The 25313-nt window shown below is 42.9% G+C and overlaps 1 non-coding gene across 1 annotated transcript; it reads right to left on the minus strand.

Moving 5' to 3' along the window:
* Positions 1-24760: 24760 nt before the first annotated feature.
* Trnat-ugu (transfer RNA threonine (anticodon UGU)) lies at positions 24761-24835 on the minus strand. The gene has a single exon. It is a non-coding gene; the product is annotated as a tRNA-Thr (tRNA).
* Between the last annotated feature and the right edge of the window lie 478 nt (positions 24836-25313).

Below are 25313 nucleotides of genomic sequence, written 5' to 3' on the forward strand. Positions count from 1 at the left end.
GCAAAAGAAAGTGTAAACGTTAGAAAACCAGATTAAAAGGAAGTACAAAACTGCTAAGCATGAATGGCTAGAGGAAAAATTTAAGGATTTAGAAGCACATTTCACTAGGGGAGAGATAAGTACTGCATACAGGAAAATTCAAGAGGCCTTTGGGGTAAAGAGAAGGAGCTGTACTAATATCAAGATCTCAGGTGGTAAACCAGTCCTAAGCAAAGAAGGGAAAGCTGAAAGATGGAAGAAGTATATAGATGCTCTATACAAGTGAGATCAACTTAAAAGTAATATTATACAAAGGGAAGTGGACGTATATGAAGATGAGATGAGAAATATGGTACTGCGTGAAGAATTTGACAAAATTCTGAAAGATCTAAGTCAAAACAAGGCCCCAGGAGTAGATGATATTCTGTTAGAAGTACTGATAGCCTTGAGAGAGTCAGCCGTACCGGAACTCTTCCATCTAGTGTTCAAGATGTATGAGACAGGCGAAGTACGCTCAGATTTAAAGAGTAATGTAGTAATTCCAGTTCCAAAGAAAACAGATGCTGACAGGTGTGAAAATTACCGAACAATCAGCATGTCATGGTTGCAATATACTGACACGATTTCTTTACAGAAGAACAGAAAAACAGGTATAAGCAGTCCTTGGGGAGCATGAGTTTGAATTCCGGAGAAATGTAGGAGCATGTGAGGCAATACTGACCCTACGACTTCTCATAGGAGATAGGTTAAGGAAAGGCGAACGTACATTTATAGATTTGTGGACTTAGAGAAAGCTTTTGACATGTTGACTAGAATACTCTCTTTGAAATTCTGAAAGTAACCGGAGTAAAATGCAGGGAGCGAAACGCTATTTACAACTTGTACAGAAACCAGATGACTGTTATTAAAGTCGACTGGCTTGAAAGGGAAGCAGGGGTTCAGAAGGGAGTGGGACAGCATTGTAACCTGTCCCCTATGTTATTCAATATGTACATTGTGCAAGCAGTAATGCAAACACAAAAAATTTGGTGTAGGAATTAAATTTCAGGGAGAAGAAACAAAAACTTTGAGGTTTGCCGATGACATTGTAATTCTATCAGAGACAGCAAAGGATTTGGAAGAGCAGCTGAACAGCATGGACAGTGTCTTAAAAGGAGAATAAAAGATGAACATCAACAAAAGCAAAACGAGGATAATGGAACGTTGTTTAATTAAATAAGGCCTTGCTGAAAGAATTAGATTAGGAAACGAGGTACTTAAAGCAGAAGATGAGTTGTCATTTGAGCGGGAAAATAACTGACGGTGGGCGAAGTAGAGAGCGTATAAAATGTAGACTGCCAATGACAAGAAAAGCATTTCTGAAGAATAGTAATTAGTTAACATCGAATATAGACTTAAGCGTTAGGAAGTCTTTTCTGATGGTATTTATCTCGAGCGTAGCCATGTATGGAAGTGAAACATACGAGAACAGTTTAGATAAAAAAAGAATAGAAGCTTTCGAAATGTTTTACTACAGGAAAATGCTGTAGATTAGGATGGTGGATTACATAATTAATGAGGAGCTACTGAATAGAAATGGGTGGACAAGAAATTTGTGGCACAACTTGACCAAAATAAGGGATAAGTTGACAGGACACATTCTGAGACAATAAGGGATTACCAGTTTAGCACTGGAAGGAAGAGTGGGCAGTAAAAATAGTAGAGGGAGACCAAGAAATGAATACAGTAAGCAGATTCAGAAAATTGTATTTTGCAGTAGTTATTCAGAGATGAAGGGGCTTGCGCAGGATAGAGTAGCATGGTGAGCTGCATCAAACCAGTCCTCGGACAGAAGACCACAACAACAACTGTAACGCTGGAAACGCATATCCCCCTATTTCCATCTATTGTACTATAAATTTTTCCTTATTTTGTTACCTGAAGATATGACATTTCTGTGTCTTCATATATTGTAATTGTTTTACTATTTGTATATATATATATATATATATATATATATATATATATATATATATATATATATATATATATGCATTTATGTCGATGTATAATTGGTTTGTTTTGTAAATATTATTTGTATTTTTACGCTGGGTCTTGCCTAGGGAAAACTATGCTATCGAACGATTACATCGATAGAGCATGTGGAGAACCAAAGTGTTTAGGATCTTTGGTAGTGTTAACTCTGCCGCATGGAGCGCGGGCAGAGAGGGTCTGGGGAGTAGGGCGGTGGAGCTGGTGTGTTGTGTGACGCTCCCGCGAGTTGCCGCGCTTTTGGGGTTTGGCAGCATGTAATTGCGCTCGACTTGCTATGATAGTTTCTGACACGGTGTCGCGGACAGGAAGCATTAGCTGGCGCACATCAAGAGCCCGTTTCGCCTGGTGACCGTGTCGAGAAGAAGGCGGGCCAACATCCAGCTTCTGCAACAGTGACAGCCGACAATGAGTGACTGTCACCACCTCCCCGATCCACGACTGCAAACCTTCAATCAACCAACACTGGAAGCATGTAAAGTTTTAGAACTGTATGGCAGACCTCAGCTTTTCAAACTGTTTCAAAATTACATCAACGTAGCTTGAACCTTTGTTGCTCATTGTCCCAATTGCATTACAAAGCAGGGTCCCTTCCTTTTCCGGAATGAACCCCAGTGTCGTTGAAATTCAAACACCAGCATTAAGGTAATATCATTCCATTTCACTGCTTTAATTTCAAAATTCAGTTAAAGTATTCATAGCTGGCTACAATATTTAGATTACACAAGCACAAATTAAGTGTGCGAGTTTTGTTACCATATTTTTGCTTACCTGTGATTGCAGCTCAGCTTGGTACATACTAAATTTTACTATTTTTAATTGTTCAGAATCATTTAATTCAAGTTCAAAGTTAAATCTCTTATTTCTAAATTGCGTAGATTCAAATAGCTTTTGAAATGATTGTTGAGGTAGCCCAAGACCAACCTTATTTTATTGAATTTCGTAGTGCTTCAGAAACAAAGTTGACTATTAAATTAAGTCACTAAATTAACTTTCGATTTGTGGTTTTATTAATTCTTTTGCTAAATTAAATCAGAGTGTAGCTAATTATTACTTCTGATAAACATTCAGTTTTCACACAGCACGTGTCAATCTTCAGTTGCTACGCCTTTAGTGCTTATTATACACTCCTGGAAATGGAAAAAAGAACACATTGACACCGGTGTGTCAGACCCACCATACTTGCTCCGGACACTGCGAGAGGGCTGTACAAGCAATGATCACACGCACGGCACAGCGGACACACCAGGAACCGCGGTGTTGGCCGTCGAATGGCGCTAGCTGCGCAGCATTTGTGCACCGCCGCCGTCAGTGTCAGCCAGTTTGCCGTGGCATACGGAGCTCCATCGCAGTCTTTAACACTGGTAGCATGCCGCGACAGCGTGGACGTGAACCGTATGTGCAGTTGACGGACTTTGAGCGAGGGCGTATAGTGGGCATGCGGGAGGCCGGGTGGACGTACCGCCGAATTGCTCAACACGTGGGGCGTGAGGTCTCCACAGTACATCGATGTTGTCGCCAGTGGTCGGCGGAAGGTGCACGTGCCCGTCGACCTGGGACCGGACCGCAGCGACGCACGGATGCACGCCAAGACCGTAGGATCCTACGCAGTGCCGTAGGGGACCGCACCGCCACTTCCAGCAAATTAGGGACACTGTTGCTCCTGGGGTATCGGCGAGGACCATTCGCAACCGTCTCCATGAAGCTGGGCTACGGTCCCGCACACCGTTAGGCCGTCTTCCGCTCACGCCCCAACATCGTGCAGCCCGCCTCCAGTGGTGTCGCGACAGGCGTGAATGGAGGGACGAATGGAGACGTGTCGTCTTCAGCGATGAGAGTCGCTTCTGTCTTGGTGCCAATGATGGTCGTATGCGTGTATGGCGCCGTGCAGGTGAGCGCCACAATCAGGACTGCATACGACCGAGGCACACAGGGCCAACACCCGGCATCATGGTGTGGGGAGCGATCTCCTACACTGGCCGTACACCACTGGTGATCGTCGAGGGGACACTGAATAGTGCACGGTACATCCAAACCGTCATCGAACCCATCGTTCTACCATTCCTAGACCGGCAAGGGAACTTGCTGTTCCAACAGGACAATGCACGTCCGCATGTATCCCGTGCCACCCAACGTACTCTAGAAGGTGTAAGTCAACTACCCTGGCCAGCAAGATCTCCGGATCTGTCCCCCATTGAGCATGTTTGGGACTAGATGAAGCGTCGTCTCACGCGGTCTGCACGTCCAGCACGAACGCTGGTCCAACTGAGGCGCCAGGTGGAAATGGCATGGCAAGCCGTTCCACAGGACTACATCCAGCATCTCTACGATCGTCTCCATGGGAGAATAGCAGCCTGCATTGCTGCGAAAGGTGGATATACACTGTACTAGTGCCGACATTGTTCATGCTCTGTTGCCTGTGTCTATGTGCCTGTGGTTCTGTCAGTGTGATCATGTGATGTATCTGACCCCAGGAATGTGTCAATAAAGTTTCCCCTTCCTGGGACAATGAATTCACGGTGTTCTTATTTCAATTTCCAGGAGTGTATGTGCATTAATCTTTCATTTTCAGTTATTATATTAGTTGTCCATGGGACTGGCGACCATAATTTTCCCCAAATCTCCAACATCTAATTAACGCCAATTAATTGTTAACGTAACGACTGCAAATTTACTTTCTTTATTAATTTTACCCTTTTCTCAAAATTAATTTTCATCAATTTCATTTGCATTTTTCCTTTCATTTAGATGTAACCCTTCCTCTCTTTACCAACAAATTAACTTCGGTGACGATTGCTTTTCCCAAATTTCCATTAGGTGCACGCTGTTTAATTTTCACTGTCATTAAGGTCGATAAGTGAGGGGGAGGTTACACAACAACAACAACAACTACTGAGGAATAGTTGTTACAAACAAGTACTCATTGCTGAGAGGTGAGAGGACACATCTCAAACAAGCTTTCTCCAAAATTACTAAACACGTATGGTTTTCGTAATTTGATACAATGCATTTTTAGAACTCAGTTCCGTTATTTGTCGATCACAGCGCCATCTATCGCGCAACGAAAAACATACCAAAGTTCCGTATTTTTTCCCGCACTACCCGAATCTACAAAAAAATGGGATATATTCTTCCAATCCATCTGTTCAACTTTACGTTGAAGAGGGAATGACGAAAAAAATAAGAAACTACCACCGAGGGGTGTGCCACGGAGGTCCACATTTCCATCAGCGGATAGCATGTTTTAATTGAACCCTTATTTATCCGTTTTTTAGTCATATGCATAGTTTTTGAGATATTTCTTTTTCTCGGGATAAAAAACGCATCCTGTGTGTACTGTAATAGTGCAGTTAAAAATGGCTAACTCATGCAAGGGTACCTACATGACGACCGCGGGTGAGCAACATATATTATCCTCACTACTCGCTTTTCTGCAACCGATACTTTCTTTGTAAGTGATGACTTATCCCTGAAAATGGTTCCATAAGACATTAGTGAGCGAAAACATGCAAATCTGTATAAGTAGTTTGATTCGTTTGTTTCTAAACTAGCAATTGTACGAAGAGCAAAAGTAACTGAACTTAACTTTTTTGAATTATAGTAATATGATCCTTTCAGTCAAGTTTTCATCAATATATACATCCAAAAATTCTGTATCTGGTAGTCTGTCTCTTAGTTGATAGAAATCTACATACATTCCTAGGCAAGAAAAAAAATCTTCCGCACGAAGGGATAATAATAACATCTTGGCAGAAATTCCTTTTTTCCCGGAGGTGTTAAGGAACAATTTACGCAGGTACATCAACTGTTGCGATTTTATTTGTTAAGCAGAGTTGAATATAGTGTTTTTTCAAGTCTTAGGGATAGTAATTTTCCAGAGAATCACTTACTAATTCTTTGTAAAACAATATTAACAATGTCTTCTGTTACTTTGTCTCTCTCTAATGGTTTTTATTATAAAACCAGTACATTCTGAAAAAAACTAACAATTCTGCATGATGAATGTTAAATGGAGGGTCATTTACATATAAAATGAGTAGAAATGGAGCCAAAATTGAAACTTGTGGAACGCTCTTTGTGATGTCTCCCCAGTCACTAAAATTTTCTGTCTTCCAACATTGTTTGAATTATTCAGCACAACTCTTTGTTAAGTAGAATTCAAACCAGTTGCTTGTGAAGCTATCATTTTCACATAACTCTTGTCTTTCTAAGAGAGTAATATGGCCTACAGAATTAGACGCCTTAGAATTTTCACAAAAATACTACCTGCAATATTTTATTATTTAACGTTTGTAATACTCTGTTTAAGTTTGTAACGAGAAATGGTTCTTTACGGTGTTTTCACTGAAGCTACCAAAAGACATGTTGGTGCAAGCGTGTAAGGAAGAATAAACTGACAAATTAAATTCATTTTTCAATTTTTCTTTTCGTGTTCTCGATCAGTGAGACACTGACTGCAACTACCGAGAATTAATATGCCAGAATTTCGTACTTATGATGGATGAAACGATTTTGCAATTAAGAAGCGAGTAACTTTCCGCGCTTCGCTCCAAACTACATGCGAAACACTGACACGCAATTAGACTTTAAGTCGTCTTTGCCGCCAGAGTTAACGGACGCTTCCATTCTGCTTCCTCATTTCCTGCTCGGGGGCCGTATCGGGTTTCCAATTAGCCTTCGCCGGCAATGAATGTCAACGTCGTTCGAAGCAGGAACGGAGAAGTTTCTCAATCCACAATTGGACCAAATATCCTACGACAGCGGATGTTTGAAAACAGCTGCTCATGCAGGTACACTCTACATGTCGGACAAGTAATCGTCTTCAGTCTGTGTGCACATGAACAAAGTTTCACATACAGTATGCTACAAAGTTTTACTATCTGGGAGATATTGTGCCCCAATTAAATTAAAAATTGTTCTCATTTCTCGGTTCTGACGAAGATTTGGAAATCTCTGGGCATACCAAATCGGTCTCCCGCTGCCAGTTCATCTGCTATTTAGATGAAAACCTTTTACGCAGCAACGAGTCATTGATCGAATAGACCACTCTACCAAGAGATTGAAAATAACACAAAAAGTTTATCACTTCTAGTTGTACCTACTTTCGCGAAAACCAACCGAGCGATTGTATCTGGTAGTCTGTCTCTTAGTTGATAGAAATCTACATACATTCCTAGGCAAGAAAAAAAATCTTCCGCACGAAGGGATAATAATAACATCTTGGCAGAAATTCCTTTTTTCCCGGAGGTATTAAGGAACAATTTACGCAGGTACGAAACTGTACATTTTTTGGTGGTCATCTGTGTTCTGACTGGTTTGGTGCGCCCCCCACGAATTCCTCTTCTATGAAAATCTTTTCATCTAGGAGTAGCAATTGCAGCCTACGTCCTCAATTATTTGCTGGATGTACCACAATTTCTATCTTCCTCTACAGTTGCCGGCCGCGATGGCCGTGCGGATCTAGGCGCTGCAGTCCGGAACCGCGGGACTGCTACGGTTGCAGATTCGAATCCTGCCTCGGGCATGGATGTGTGTGATGTCCTTAGGTTAGTTAGGTTTAAGTAGTTCTAAGTTCTAGGGGACTGATGACCTAAGACGTTAAGTCCCATAGTGCTCAGAGCCATTTGAACCGTTTGAACCTCTACAGTTTTTACTCTCTACAACTTATAGCATCATGTAAGATATTCCTTGAGGACTTAACAGGTGTTTTATCTTTCTGCTCCTTATTCTTGCCGTTTTTTTTCTATATATTCCTTCCCTCACCGATTTTGCGGAGAACCTCGTCGTTCCTTACCTAATAAGTCAACTTTCCGTGTTTCACTGCAAACGATGCCGCGCTCCAGGCGCACTCACTCAGAAATTTCTTCCTCAAATTAAGGCATATGTTTGATACTGGTACACTTATCTTGACCATTAATGCCCTTTTTGCTATTGATAGTCTGCTTGTTATGCCCTCCTTGCTCCGTTCATCATGCGTTATTTTCCTGCCTAAGGTGTAGAATTCCTTAATTTAATCTTGTTCGCGACCATCATTTCTGCCACTTATTATCACTTTCCTCTTTCTTCGATTGTACTCAACCCATTAGACTGTTCATTCCATTCAACAGATCCTGTAATTCTTCTACCATCCACTGAAAATAGCAATGTCATCGGCGATTCTTAGACTGATATCCTTTCACCCGGAATTTTAATTACACTCTTGAAAGTGTCTTTTATTTCCGTCTTTGCTTCTTCGACGTACATATTGAACAGCAGGAGCGAAAGACTACATCCAAATCTTACACTCTTTTTAATCTAGCACTTCGTTCTTGGTCTTCCACACTTACTGTTCCCTCTTCGTTGTTGTACATATTGTATATTACCCGTCTTTCCCTACAGCATACCCCTATTTTTCTCAGAATTTCGAACATCTTTCACCCTTTTATATTGTCGAACGCTTTCTCCAGGTTGACAAAGCCTATTAACGTATCTCGATTTTTCTTGCTTCCATTACTTACAGTAACGTCAGCGCCTTTACCTTTCCTAAAGCCAGACTGATCGTCATCTAACAGCCCGTCAATTTTCTTTTATATTCTTCTGTATATTATTCTTGTCAACTACTTGGAAGCATAAGCTGTACGATAATTCACATACTTGTCTCCTCTTTCAATCTTTGGCATTGTGTGGACGCTGTTTTTCTTCGAAAGTCTAATGTTATATAGCCAATCTCATACATTCTATACACAAACGCTGCCAATTCCCTCAATGATTTTAGAAATTCCGATGGAATGTTATCTATTCCTTTTGTCTTATTTAAGGATTCCAAAGCTAATCTAAATTCTGTTGCTAATAATGGGTCTCCTATCTCTTCCCTATCGACTCCTGTTTCTTCTATCACGTCACCAGATATGTCCTCCGCATCATAGAGGCTCCTCAAAGTACTGTTTCCAACTACCCGCTATCTGCTCTGCATTTAACAGTAGAATCCAGATTTCACTCTTAATGTTAACGTCCTTACTTTTAATTTCACCCAAGGCTATTTTGACTTTTCTTTACGCTGAGTCAGTCCTCTGGACAATGACTTCTTTTTCGATTCCTTTACATTTTCCATGCAGCCATTTGGTATTAGTTTCCCTGCACTTCCTATTTATCTCATACCTCAGCGACTTGTATTTCTGTATTCCTGAATTTTTCTGAACATTTTTGTACTTCCTTATTTAATCGACTGAAGTATTTCTTCTGTTACCAGTGGTTTCTTCGCAGTTGCCTTCTTTGTACTTCTTTCCAACTTCTGTGATTGTCCTGTGTGGAGATGTCCATTCACCTTCAACTGTACTGCCTACTGAGCTATTCCTCATTGCCTTATCTATAGCCTTAGAGAACTCCAAACGTATCTCCTCATTCCTTAGTACTTCCGTATCCGACGTCTTTGCGTACTGCTCCTTCCTGACTAATGTCTTAAATTTCAGCCTACTCTTCATCACTACTGCATTGTGGTCTGAGTGTATATCTGCTCCCGGGTATGCGTTAGAATCCAATATCTGATTTCGCAATATATGTCTGACCATGATGTAATCTAACTGAAATCTTTCCGTATCACCCGGTCTTTTGCAAGAATATCTCCACCTCTTGTGATTTTCAGAGAGATTATTCGCTATTATTAGCCGAAATGTAATACAGAACTGTACTAGTCTTTCTCCTCCCTCATTCCTTGCCCCAAGCCCATATTTTCCGGTAACACTTTCTTCTACTCCTTCGCCTAAAACCGCATTCCAGTCACCCATGAATATTAGATTTTCATCTCCCTTTGCGTACTGAACTACCCGTTCAGTATTCTCATAATTTCTCTATCTCTTCATCTTCTGCTTTTTGCGATGTCAGCGTGTATATTTGAACTATAGTTGTTGGTGTTTGTTTTGCTGTCGATTCTGATGAGAACAACCCTATCACTGAGGTGTTCAAGTAACTCATTATCTGTCTTCCTATTCGTAACGAATTCTACTTCCCTTATACCATTGTCTGCTGCTGTTGATATTACCCTATACTCATCTCCCCAGAGGCTGTCTTTTCTTCGCCGGCCGCTGTGGCCGAGAGGTTCTAGGCGCTCCAGTCCGGAACCGCGCGGCTGCTACGGTCGCAGGTTCAAATCCTGCCTCAGGCATTGATGTGTGTGATGTCCTTATGATAGTTATGATTTAGAAGTTCTAAGTCTAGGGGACAGATGACCTCAGATGTTAAGTCCCATTGTGCTTAGAGCCATTTGAACCATTTAAACTTTTTCTTCCACTTCACTTTACTGACGCTCACTATATCTAGATTGAACTTCAGCATTTCAATTCTCAGATTTTCTAGCTTCCCTACCACGTTCAAACTCCTAGCATTCAACGCCCCGACTCGTAGAACGTTATCCGTTGGTTGGTTATGGAAACTTTTTCTCTTGATCACGCTCCCCCTTGGCAGTCCACACGCGGAGATCCGTATGGGTGACTAGCCCGAGAACTGTTGCCAATTCAGAGATCGTCTTGGCACTTTCAGTTACAGGCCACATGTTCTATTTACATCTGTTTACTTGCACGAGTATGTGAGCGATGGGTACTCAGAAGACGTACAGACCCCAAATTTTCACAAAATAATATTTTGTACCTTACAGTGTCTGCAACAGATGAAACTATAAAATTTTATGATATTCCAAGTAATATTTTCTGCCAAGTATTTGATAAATTACACGAAGTGTAGTCTTCCTTTCTATAATAATTTCTGTTCGTGGATGTTTCTGACAAGGATTACACGCTACGCACTACATGACAAACAGCCTTCAACCCAGATCTGCCTATACACTATACCTGTATCCGTAACTATTGTACTGAATCAAATCTTTCCGAAAGTCAGCAAATGCTACTTGCTGCTAGCAACCTCCATCCACGTCTTTTAGGATGCCGTATGTCAATAGCAATAGCTCTCTTTTACGTCTGCAAAACCATCCATGTCCATGAATTTAAAATACAGTCCAACGACAACACTGAGTAAGAAAGGTTTGTAGGAAGGACCATTACCAACACAGCAGTTTAGTCACCCACAGAAAAACTTTGCTAGTATAGTCGACAGTCGGTTTTGTTGAATGGTTGTTGGGATAATTTTGCGACTGACAGACCTCAGTGGCTCTGTATAGTGTTGCTGGAATGTAGACAGTTACGCTACACGAGGCCCTCATGAACCTGAAAAATAACCAAAGCGCTCGATAAACAATTTCTATTGCCTGGCGACTGGTCCTTACCTCTCGACGTGTCAAAATATAGGCAGCAAAGTTATTTCAGTCTAAGTGTAATACACAAAAGAATTTTATTCGGAGTGACAATGGCCGCGAAAGTCTAAAAACTTTAATATATTTGGTAGAACCCACAGCAATAACCATCCTAGTTCTGTTAACACATAAAAACCGCTGCCTAGTGGAAAAGATAGGACTTCAGCGGCTTACAGTGTAAGCCTGACAGAAATGAAAGCAGCTCCAGAGTCATAGCAAAGACATAACTACCACTGTTCTTAGCTAAACATGAACTGGCATTCCTTGGAAAAAGTCTGTGGGTGGACGAACTCCTAACAATCTCATCTCACCGTCCACATCAAGGAGGCTTGACCTTTAGTCATATTTCATACTCTTCAATGTAGAGAACCCAAACATCCACATGTTGAACGTTGAGAAGGACAGTAAAAGAGATATTGCTTTATTCGTAGTATCCGGATATTCACTTGTGATTGGGAACCAATAAACAACGGAGGATTTTCTTTATTTCATTCTCAGGCCTTTATTCGATGATATTTCGATCAGCCGGCCGGTAGTCGTCATCGAGAGAAAGTATTTGAAGCCGGCCGAAGTGGCCGCGCGGTTCTGGCGCTGCAGTCTGGAACCGCGAGACCGCTACGGTCGCAGGTTCGAAACCTGCCTCGGGCATGGATGTTTGTGATGTCCTTAGGTTAGTTAGGTTTAACTAGTTCTAAGTTCTAGGGGACTAATGACCTCAGCAGTTAAGTCCCATAGTGCTCAGAGCCATTTGAACCATTTTGAACCAAAGTATTTGAACAGCCCTTCTTAGAATTCAGATAGGTGCCCCTCTATGTGTTTCTTTATCCGATTTGTTTTCTTCTGTATTGAAGTCATCTAATGCTGTATCCGTAGCTGAAAAAGCAGATAGTTCCCCCTCTGTTGCCGAGACCCAAGAGACGAGTTTTATGGAAATGCGCTGACATTCACTCTTGATGTTATGACCATTTCATATCGTCCCTGCACATTTTAATTCAAAGCTTTAAATCAGTTGAATAAATCGTAAAGGTACGCCAGCTCAGCGCACCGAACGGGGTTTTTAAGACATTGACAGTAATCATATACTTTCAAAACATTCAAGTCGTTTGTCTTTTAAGTTATAGAACTCTGGTATTTCTTCTTTCGAAAGCCAACGGATTTGGCTGTGTAATAAAAATGCTTTATGATCTGCACCATTTCTTTGCACAGGTTCTCAAACATTCGCGACTTTACAGAACCAATTTTTACATAGTTGATCATTGAAACAACCGTTTAAATGAAGCCACGCAAACGGTTTTCATCCGTATTCTTCATCATTAAAGCTTGTCTACGTAAAAAATGATTAGTTATTACTGACGTGTTTCTATTCTACACGAAAGTTCCTGTAATTGCAGCGCCATCAGTACATATAGCAATGAAATCCACACACTTCAGACCGTTACCTCGAAAGAAACTCAACAACAGTAAGCATAGGAACTTCAGTGGTGCTTCTAGTTCTCGACAAACACATATTGCTCAATAATGTTCGAACCACAAAAAATCTCACAAAAGAAAATAAGTGAGCTTTTCTGGAAATATCAGTGCTTTCCTCTAACTGCAGAGGAAACTGCGTGTTTAAGTTTTCTGTATCATTACTTTGAATATCAACTGACATGTCCATAACGCGTCGGTGCATTGTATTATTGGACAGAGTTGCTTTTGACATTTGTTCGACTGCTTCCCGAAGCCACATATTAGCAACAATTTCTATAAGTGCCGGTAAATAAACTTTTCGCCAAAGTTATGAGGCTTTCGTTCCTTAGAAATTGTAAGTATTTCAGAAATTCTGAATGATGCCAAAAGGGATTTATGTGACAGCTTCATTAGTTTTTCCATTATGTCGAAAGACGCTTGAGTGCAAGTACACAGACGTTGTGGTGGTTTCATTCCAAACGCTTTTTGAGCCTGCGTGGTACCATAGACTCATTTGGCGACGCTGTGCCACACACCAAACATTTCGGTATAGTCCTGCCCTTCTCGCCTACCCACGAAGATCCGAAATTTTTATACTCTTCTTCATATTGGCGGTTATGTAAGAGCCTACGGAATATCAGACCAGCTGTGTGGCTGGATTGAAGAGTTTTTAGCAAACAGAACACAGCATGTTGTTATCAACGGAGAGACGTCTACAGACGTTAAAGTAACCTCTGGCGTGCCACAGGGGAGTGTTATGGGACCATTGCTTTTCACAATATATATAAATGACCTAGTAGATAGTGTCGGAAGTTCGATGCGGCTTTTCGCGGATGATGCTGTAGTATACAGAGAAGTTGCAGCATTAGAAAATTGTAGCGAAATGCAGGAAGACCTGCAGCGGATAGGCACTTGATGCAGGGAGTGGCAACTGACCCTTAACATAGACAAATGTAATGTATTGCGAATACATAGAAAGAAGGATCCTTTATTGTATGATTATATGATAGCGGAACAAACACTGGTAGCAGTTACTTCTGTAAAATATCTGGGAGTATGCGTGCGGAACGATTTGAAGTGGAATGATCATATTAAATTAATTGTTGCTAAGGCGAGTACCAGGTTGAGATTCATTGGGAGAGTCCTTAGAAAATGTAGTTCATCAACAAAGGAGGTGGCTTACAAAACACTCGTTCGACCTATACTTGAGTATTGCTCATCAGTGTGGGACCCGTACCAGATCGGGTTGACGGAGGAGATAGAGAAGATCCAAAGGAGAGCGGCGCGTTTCGTCACAGGGTTATTTGGTAACCGTGATAGCGTTACGGAGATGTTTAACAAACTCAAGTGGCAGACTCTGCAAGAGAGGCGCTCTGCATCGCGGTGTAGCTTGCTCGCCAGGTTTCGAGAGGGTGCGTTTCTGGATGAGGTATCGAATATATTGCTTCCCCCTACTTATACCTCCCGAGGAGATCACGAATGTAAAATTAGAGAGATTAGAGCGCGCACGGAGGCTTTCAGACAGTCGTTCTTCCCGCGAACCATGCGCGACTGGAACAGGAAAGGGAGGTAATGACAGTGGCACGTAAAGTGCCCTCCGCCACACACCGTTGGGTGGCTTGCGGAGTATAAATGTAGATGTAGATGTAGATATGTTAGACCTTGCTTGATCCTGGTTTTATATTTTTCTGGTCAGTTTCTACATCTACATCTACATCCATACTCCGCAAGCCACCTGACGGTGTGTGGCGGAGGGTACCTTCAGTACCTCTATCGGTTCTCCCTTCTATTCCAGTCTCGTATTGTTCGTGGAAAGAAGGATTGTCGGTATGCCTCTGTGTGGGCTCTAATCTCTCTGATTTTATCCTCATGGTCTCTTCGCGAGATATACGTAGGAGGGAGCAATATACTGCTTGACTCTGCGGTGAAGGTATGTTCACGAAACTTTGACAAAAGCCCGTACCGAGCTACTGAGCGTCTCTCCTGCAGAGTCTTCCACTGGAGTTTATCTATCATCTCCGTAACGCTTTCGCGATTACTAAATGATCCTGTAACGAAGCGCGCTGCTCTCCGTTGGATCTTCTCTATGTCTTGTATCAACCCTATCTGGTACGGATCCCACACTGCTGAGCAGTATTCAAGCAGTGGGCGAACAAGCGTACTGTAACCTACTTCCTTTGTTTTCGGATTGCATTTCCTTAGGATTCTTCCAATGAATCTCAGTCTGGCATCTGCTTTACCGACAATCAACATTATATGATCATTCCATTTTAAATCACTCCTAATGCGTACTCCCAGATAATTTATGGTATTAACTGCTTCCAGTTGCTGACCTGCTATTTTGTAGCTAAATGATAAAGGATCTATCTTTCTGTGTATCCGCAGCACATTACACTTGTCTACATTGAGATTCAGTTGCCATTCCCTGCACCATGCGTCAATTCGCTGCAGATCCTCCTGCATTTCAGTACAATTTTCCATTGTTACAGCCTCCCGATAGACCACAGCATCATCTGCAAAAAGCCTCAGTGAACTTCCGATGTCATCCACCAGATCATTTATGTATATTGTGAACAGCAACGGTCCTATGACACTCCCCTGCGGCACACCTGAAATTACTCTTACTTCGGAAGACTTCTCTCCATTGAGAATAACATGCTGCGTCCTGTTATCTAGGAACTCCTCAATCCAATCACACAATTGGTCTGATAGTCCATATGCTCTTACTTTGTTCAATAAACGACTGTGGGGAACTGTATCGAACGCCTTGCGGAAGTCAAGAAACACGGCATCTACCTGTGAACCCGTGTCTATGGCCCTCTGAGTCTCGTGGACGAATAGCGCGAGCTGGGTTTCACATGACCGTCTTTTTCGAAACCCATGCTGATTCCTACAGAGTAGATTTCTAGTCTCCAGAAAAGTCATTATACTCGAACACAATACGTGTTCCAAAATTCTACAACTGATCGACGTTAGAGATATAGGTCTATAGTTCTGCACATCTGTTCGACGTCCCTTCTTGAAAACGGGGATGACCTGTGCCCTTTTCCAATCCTTTGGAACGCTACGCTCTTCTAGAGACCTACGGTACACCGCTGCAAGAAGGGGGGCAAGTTCCTTCGCGTACTCTGTGTAAAATTGAACTGGTATCCCATCAGGTCCAGAGGCCTTTCCTCTTTTGAGCGATTTTAATTGTTTCTCTATCCCTCTGTCGTCTATTTCGATATCTACCATTTTGTCATCTGTGCGACAATCTAGAGAAGGAACTACAGTGCAATCTTCCTCTGTGAAACAACTTTGGAAAAAGACATTTAGTATCTCGGCCTTTAGTCTGTCATCGTCTGTTTCAGTATCATTTTGGTCGCAGAGTGTCTGGACATTTTGTTTTGATCCACCTACCGCTTTGACGTAAGACCAAAATTTCTTAGGATTTTCTGCCAAGTCAGTACATAGAACTTTACTTTCGAATTCATTGAACGCCTCTCGCATAGCTCTCTTCACACTACATTTCGCTTCGCGTAATTTTTGTTTGTCTGCAAGGCTTTGGCTATGTTTATGTTTGCTGTGAAGCTCCCTTTGCTTCCGCAGCAGTTTTCTAACTCGGTTGTTGAACCACGGTGGCTCTTTTCCATCTCTTACGATCTTGCTTGGCACATACTCATCTAACGCATATTGTACGATGGTTTTGAACTTTGTCCACTGATCCTCAACACTATCAGTACTTGAGACAAAACTTTTGTGTTGAGCCAACAGGTACTCTGAAATCTGCTTTTTGTCACTTTTTCTAAACAGAAAAATCTTCCTACCCTTTTTAATATTCCTATTTACGGTTGAAATCATCGATGCCGTAACCGCTTTATGATCACTGATTCCCTGTTCTGCGTTAACTTTTTCAAATAGTTCGGGTCTGTTTGTCACCAGAAGGTCTAATATGTTATCGCCACGAGTCGGTTCTCTGTTTAACTGCTCAAGGTAGTTTTCAGATAAAGCACTTAAAAAAATTTCACTGGATTCTTTGTCCCTGCCACCCGTTATGAACGTCTGAGTCTCCCAGTCTATATCCGGCAAATTAAAATCTCCACCCAGAACTATAACATGGTGGGGAAATCTACTCGAAATATTTTCCAAATTATCCTTCAGGTGCTCAGCCACAACAGCTGCTGAGCCAGGGGGCCTATAGAGACATCCAATTACCATGTCTGAGCCTGCTTTAACCGCGACCTTCACCCAAATCATTTCACATTTCGGATCTCCGTCAATTTCCTTCGATACTATTGCACTTCTTACCGCTATAAACACGCCTCCCCCTTCACTGTTCAGCCTGTCTCTGCGGTATACATTCCAATCTGAGTTTAGGATTTCGTTACTGTTTACGTCTGGTTTCAGCCAACTTTCTGTCCCTAGTACTATATGGGCGTTGTGATCGTTTATTAATGAGAGCAGTTCTGGGACCTTTCTATAGACGCTCCTGCAGTTTACTATTAGCACATTAATATTGTTATTCCCTGTTGCATTTTGCCTACTCCTATCTTGCCGCGTCTCAGGAGGCGTCTTGTCGGGCCTAGGGAGGGGATTCTCTAACCTAAAAAACCCCCATGTGCACTCCACACGTACTCCGCTACCCTTGTAGCCGCTTCCGGCGTGTAGTGCACGCCTGACCTATTCAGGGGGACCCTACATTTCTCCACCCGATAGCGGAGGTCGAGAAATTTGCACCCCAGATCTCCGCAGAATCGTCTGAGCCTCTGGTTTAAGCCTTCCACTCGGCTCCAAACCAGAGGACCGCGATCGGTTCTGGGAACGATACTACAAATAGTTTATGACGAAGACGGCGCAATTTTTGTTCTCTTTCGAGAAAGAGTAAATTCATCTCCATTCCATGAAAGGAGCCCAAGCTACTAGTACACATGCGAAATTACTAAAATTAGTATAAAATAGTACCGAGCAGCGAAAAAGGACACGCAACGACTGATTATCAAGAAATACAACAAAAGAAAAAAGTAACATACGAGACATGTTTAAATATGTATAATCACTTATACTGATGGGCAATTTCTTGCAAGTTGGGCTACTACATGAAACGATTTGGCGCCAAATTTTTTATGTTCTGGATATTTTAGCTCCGGAATATTAGAAGACATTAAAAATTTCGCGACACACGTGACGTGTATTCGAGACACCACTGTGTTGCGATATGGCGATTGAAGAAGGCTGAACTAGACAGATTTTGGTGTACATTTGTAGTATCTGATTTCATATGTCCACCGGCATGTTAAGTCCGAAATCTCTGTGGTTGTAATACACAGTTCGTTACGAAGCGTTGTGTTAAATACGTTATTAATCCTTGGTTCAGTCTGGAACCTTTCTGAACTCAAGTCCAATTGACCTCAGTGACATTTTATGATCCGTAGTTTACAAGCAAATTATTCGTAGTGATGCCATTTTATTATCAGTGCAGCTCCACAGCAGCATACCTAAAGTCCGTAGGCTATTTGTCGCTGTCATCCATTGGCACCAAAGAGATGAACGGTATCCGGACACCGTATGTAACGTGGAACTGACCACTAGATATCACGAGAGGCGGACGTAGTAGTATAAAAGGAGGCGGGGGGTACTGTCTTATAGAGAAGCAGCAACAACAACAGAATGGATCGCCCGGAAGGGGTACGTCATTTCGAAGATGGACTAGACATTGGATTTCGCCTGAGTAACAAATTCATCAGTGGCATTTCAGGCCTTTTGAAGTTGCCCAAGGAACAACCAAAACTAAACCAAGACCAGGGTCCGTTGAGCATTGCGAAATTAGCAATAAGAATTACTCGTGAGCTCCAAAGTACCAGTAGTGTAGCTGTAAAGTCACTGTACGTATGGGGTTGACAGTAATGGGGTACAATAGTCGAGTATCTACCCATAACCACATTTCTGTAGTTGCCAGAGCATTCAAAACGGCGCACCTTGCAATGAAAGGCTGATATGCGGGCAGCCAATCTCGCAATCCTACCCTTTTTCCTGGGCCTAGCGAGAACCCAACTCAACGCATGACTGTCGGTTTCTAAAGAGATTCTCTCTGTTCCTGATAAAATTTGAACTTTTCAAGGGCGAGTAGAACAGCTGAGGCCTCACACTCCGACAATGAATACCTAAGTTCCGGACCTGTCAGTCTCCTCGAGGCAAAAGCTAAAGGACGCCTTTCACCCAGATCCTCCTGTAGAAGAACTGCGACTGCGCCAGATTGCTTATCATCAGGGAGCTGATTAAGCCTTGAAACTTCCTGCTCCGACCCCGCTCCCTCACTCTCTAAACTGAGGGATGCCGGCCTTACCTGCAATTCCTTTACCCGATTAAGTAACGATTTAACCCCTTATAAACATTGACTTCCTCGGAGACTGTCACAGTCAATAAATATGCATTGTCAGTATGTAAAACTATCGACGTTTCGGTCACTGTTGCAAATGACCTTTTACATATTGACAATGCGGTCACAAACCCAGAAAAAATTTATTGACTGTTTAGCCCTTTGCTTCCCGGAACCCTTGTTCAGTATGACTGAAATCCATTAAGCAATTCCTCCAACGTGCTGGGTTCGTCTGGATCCTACAAGATTGCTTATGGGTGGGATGGCTACCCTGTAGGAAAGACACATTTCGTTGCACATCATCTAACGCGGCTGAAATAATAGGAAGTCAGGCACCCGTCTACCCTCCGAAGAAAGGCTAGCGGACTGTCCACTGCCGCGCGCAACCTGGCTGCCAGTTCTGGGATGCTACTTTCTGTCGGTAGGCCACGATTCTTTAATACATACAGTAGGTGCTCTCCTCTTAAGATGCGAAATCCCGGGGCACACCCTGGAATCCATAATAGGTAGTGGCTTCGTGGAAACAACAAAAAGTATTAATTTAATACCTCGAGAAATGACAAATGTATTAGCACTATAACGCAAAGGAACGACAAACGACGTCGAAGGGTGACAACTGTAACCCCCCGCCCTGCTAAAACGGAACGTAACAATGCTCTGCGACTTCCTATTGAGACCAAAAGCAACGCTCGGAAATGATTTAAGGGGAACACGAGGAAGGGTGGCCAAACCTGATGCGACATTTATCAGTCCCAAAGAAATACTTTTATTTTATAACAATGGGCCAACTGACAGTTGCCAAGATTCTTGCGAAGTACAGATTTTTAAATTACATTCACAATCTGTAAGGACATTTGCATTATAAATAAAATTACAAATAGTACTAAAAAACATCGACTATACAACACAGTTGTGGCCCGATTACAAACAGTTAATAACCTGCGGATGCACTCTGTCCCCGCAACAAAATTACAACTGTGGGCTAATCCCACAACATGACTTAAATAAATTCAACAAACATTAAATAAAAGACATTAAAATGCATACATCTCCAATGGTTATTCTGATCTTATTTAGATAAGGCATGGTCAAGCTTCCCAAACGCTACTCACATGTAAGACCGAAGCAACAGTAGTACTTCACTGACTGGCCACAAGACTGTTCCACGTAAATCATGTTAAGTACTTGAACTATCGGACCCCTAAAACACCATTAAAATGACAATGACAATTAAACCATTAACTGTTTAAAGAAATCAAGAAATACTATGGTCATTTTGTCCACAGACTTTCATCACATGCCCACAAGAGCTTTACAATAACGAAAATACTGAGTCAATTACTTCCCAATCCGTCAACACCCCCGCCGTGGCACGATACCAAAAGAATAAAAACAAACTACTCAGCTTGAGGCTCGAACGGGAGACCCGCAGGATCGGGTGTGACGTGCCAACACTTTGACCTCGTGTGACGACGGGAAAACTGCCGAAGAAGAACTGCAACGGGTCAATCGATGCCGATACAAGGCTGTCAACATATAACAAACAACAAACAGCAAACCAATTAACGTGCACATCAATACTTAAAGGGGCTGTTAAAGATTCAACTGCTAAAACTTCAGTATGGGAGTGGCCCGCTCATAACATTGCAAGTTAACCTTGCCAGCAAAAACAAGGAGCAATGTACAAGATTATTTTAAAAAAATAATTCACAACAATCCAAACAAGATTGAAAAGGTCAAGGTACACCTTTATCGGGACCTTTTAGGCGCTAATAGACACTGTAATTGGGATACGCACCAAATGGCAGACGATTGGTTGAACTGTACATCTATAACCCGAAGGGCTCGTCAACACGGAGTATGAGTGTGCAGATACAAGCAGGAACACACACATGACCCACACGTGCATACCTTTAGAAAGAGCACACACAGCTTTACTTAAAGGCCAAATCCAATAACTAGCCCCAGGAAGGGCGGTCTACGACAAACAGAAATTACAATCGGTAGTGTCAAATAATAACAACAAACCATGATTAACATAGGAAAATACTGGCTTGCAACATACAGAAATCCCCTGATTGAGACACACAGTCCCAAATAGGTCACTTAAAGGCAGAAAAACTGGATCCTTGGCCAGCTCACTCTGGGGAGGATTAACAAGCTTAAATACAGTACTTACTAAACAGTCTTCATAGATAAATTAAAAATTTGGAAATTTGTGGTAAGGTCTTATGGGACCAATCTGCTGAGGTCATCGGTCCCTAAGCTTACACACTATTTAATCTAACTTAAACTAACTTACGCTAAGGACGACACACACACCCATACCTGAGGGAGGTTCAAATGGCTCTGAGCACTATGGGACTTAACATCTATGGTCATCAGTCTCCTAGAACTTAGAAGTACTTAAACCTAACTAACCTAAGGACATCACACACATCCATGCCCGAGGCAGGATTCGAACCTGCGACCGCAGCAGTCGCGCGGTTCCGGACTGAGCGCCTAGAACCGCTAGACCACCGCGGCCGGCGACCCGAGGGAGGACTCGAACCTTTGACGGGGGGAGCCGCGCGGACCGTGACAAGGAACCCTAGATCGTTCGGCTACTCGCGCGGCAGATAATTTAAAACTAATGCCAAGGGGGTCAATAGTTTCAGGACTGCCCTGCTTCTCGTGGCTGCTAATACGTTGTTCAATACATCTTGGCTTATTCAGCACACCGTAATTGGCTCATGCACCTCATAACCAGGCTGCACACGACGAGAGCCACTCCTTGTCCTCTAAACTTGCCGGCAGCACCGGTCAACGCTGCAGGAAAACGCGGGCCCCATGGCCCAACAGTTAACGATGTTAACTCGCTGCAACTTCCAGGACGCCGAGTAGTCAAGCACACCCATTCAACTCCTCGTCCGAAGCACCACTCACCACCACACAGGGCCAGAGGGAACATATGACCCAGCAAAGGCGATACGACGAGGGCCAGAGTCGATGGAACGCGCGCACATGTGGTGCCAGTAGGATCACACGCGCGTCCTCACGGAAGCCGCTACAGCTCAACCACTTTCCTCTATTTTCGAGTTTTCACATAACAGTCATCGCAAAGGAGATAAATTTCTGTTTGCGGGATGTCGCACGCTTAAGTTTCCACTCTTTATCTTCAGAATTATACTGTGAAGGCGATCGGTAGCATACTGCTGTGTGGTTGATATCGAAAACACACACGTAAACGTTATTATATTCCGGGAAACAATGTGAAAATACATGAAATTCTCATAATTGTCATATTTTAATCGATGATTTCAGCGTAAAAGTGTCACAACTATTCTCGTTTATTGCAAATTGATATCGGTAAATTCTCATTGACAGAGCTCAGAAAGCAACTAGTCTTGTAATCCCAGAGTCTGGAGATGGTCACAACTCGTTGTTGCAGGAATCACGACAGCAAACTTGCCAGACTGGTAACAGTACCTTTGGCGGATGCGTTTGTGCGGAGGAACCAGCCCAGCCTTTCTACGCCAGTTCAGAGAGTGGTCGCTGGTCGCAGAGGCCCCCCGAATCACGAATGAGGCCAGTGTGTGTGGGGGCAGTTACCCCATTGGCTTTGGCAGTGTTGGGTCACCGACCGACCTCGCGGGGAATATCTAGCACTGCGACTATATATGGTGCATGTTCTTCTGTTTTTGGGATCTGTGTGTCTTTGCCGTATATTAGGAGTGCCTGGCGATCAATAGCTACACGCAGAAGTGACGATTTTATGTAGTGCAGGATATGAATTGTGTTTATTACAGTGATGTAGTGAGATGGCATGGTGGTACAATCATTTATGGTGATATAGTCTGTCTGGAGATCGGTTTCACGCCGAAAAATTCAAGCTTTCCTCGACAGTAGCAGAGCAGTGCAATTGACTTAGAGTCTATGGCAATAGTTTTCATATTTGATGATCTGTAGACCACTTTTGCAGGGTTTAACTGTCAGAGAAATATGACTGGTGTATGCTTTTTTTCTATCAGCACAAAAAATAGTTTTGCACTGAAACTCTCGTAATTTTGTCCATCTGTAGAAAGTGGTAGATAGTGCTCCCATGCCAGAAGAAGCAGTTTAGCCGATGCATTCAGTAAGAACCAACCAGGATGTTCCCTTCACAGGAAGTTCCATGACGTCAGAGAGCCACATCTGTGACATCAGAGAGTGACGTGAAGTTTTCTTTGCTCAAGAGTTTAGAGACACGTCTGGGCAGACCAGTCTCCTCTGGCTGAGACATGTGGAATGCTATCCCCACCCGCTGTAGTGGCTTTAGAACATCTCCAGACCAGCAGGTGTAGGGAATCGAAAATTCACCGAAAATTGTTGCCATTTTTCTCGTCTGTAAGCTAGTGCTTCGAATTGTCTTTTAGTCATTCGATCTGGTGTGTGATTTTCATGATCTGTTGTGGGTTTAGAAATATGTCATCAACGTTTGATATATAATTGCTCTGATTTTCCCACCTGTGCTTAGACACCACTGTTGGTTTCCCATTGCAGAACTGTGGTTCAAAAACTGACAAAAACAATACCTCTGACTGCAGCATCAGATATAAATCTGCCAGGAAGTTTCACATCAGTTCACACTCCACTGCAGCGCGAAAATCCCATTCTGGGGATATAAACTCGACTTGTAGGTGAAGGGACTGTCCTATGTAGAGTTACTATTTATTTTCAGTCCTCCTCCTACTAGTTGCCAGTGATAGTGTATTTTTTTTGTCTTCCAGCACCAGTTGTCTGACAGGGTCAATTTTGAACCACATTGCGATTTTATGCACTTGTTGTGTAGCACTAAGCATATAGATGTGTAATTAGGAATCTTCTTTACTACAGTGTCTGACCAAAGATAAACAAAGTACTCTTACCTAACTATCCTCTCTGGCATTTGGACAGAGAATGACCATTCCTCGCCATTTCCAGGGCACGGGTGGTGATGGGGTGTGAGTGACATCATAGCAGTGTGGGCAGCAGTGAGGTAGGCCGACAGAGCCCTCTGGTGAATGTAATGCTTACTAGCCCAATCGGTCCCTGCATGTCGACATGAACACACATGCATCTCCGAGTTAGGTTACTAGAGATGACCCAGTTGAGGTATAAATAAATAAAGTATCCTGCCTTCCTCCCTAGCTCAGTGTTCCCCACAAAAATAAATAAAGTACACTAACCTAACCTCTTACAGCAGCTGGACATAGGCTGATCATTTCCGCAATTAGAAGGGGTGATGTCATAGAAATGGAGGGAAGGGGGGTGGGGAGTTTAGTGGAGGTAGCCCAGTTGACCTTTTCCTACCCAAATTTCCCGTCATTTCCAGGTATGGAGTGGGTTGGGAGAAACCCTGTCGCCACTTTAGAAAAGTATCTGTCCCAGAAACCGCTTTATTCCTCTACTAAATGACGTCGTCCCGATACTTCATACTAGTCATCCTGCCATGTACTGGCACAAGAAGTGTCCTGTGGCCACACACGATTCCATCACAAAACATGACTGAAATACTTTGATAAGGGTTGTGGTCTGTGACTCAGTTGGGGCGTAAACGTTATCCTCATTGCCTCAGCATCAAATATCAGTATGAAATTAGAATTATATTAATACCGTCAGCTGCGCACAGGCGTTGATACATATCAACGGGAAGAGGTGAAAATGTGTGCCCCGACCGGGACTCGAACCCGGGATCTCCTGCTTACATGGCAGACGCTCTATCCATCTGAGCCACCGAGGGCACAGAGGATAGGGCGACTGCAGGGACTATCTCGCACGCGCCTCCCGCGAGACACTCATTCTCACCTTGTATATCCACACACTACATACATAGTGTCCAGCAGGACATCCCGGGCTCGAATCCCGGTCAGGGCACACATTTTCACCTGACCCCGTTGATATATATCAACGCCAGTGAGCAGCTGACGGTATTAATATAATTCTAATTTCATTCTAGACGGCTGCAGGTCATCAATGGTGTCTGTTCTTTCGGACATGTCCGAAAGAACAGACACCATATCCATATAAATATCAGTATTGTCCAGGTGGAGACTGATATGGGTCTCATCAGAAAAGAGCGGTGCGTCCCACTGCTGCCTAATAAACAAAGAGTGGTTTTGTCCTCAAGCAACACGAGCCCCTTTCCGAACCCAGTTTATAGGAGAAGCCTTGTGAGGTTTTCTGGCACATAATTCCTTCTCATGGAGCCAGCTTTGTATC

The sequence above is a fragment of the Schistocerca cancellata genome, chromosome 3 (assembly GCF_023864275.1).
Source record: "Schistocerca cancellata isolate TAMUIC-IGC-003103 chromosome 3, iqSchCanc2.1, whole genome shotgun sequence".
Lineage (NCBI taxonomy): Eukaryota > Metazoa > Arthropoda > Insecta > Orthoptera > Acrididae > Schistocerca > Schistocerca cancellata.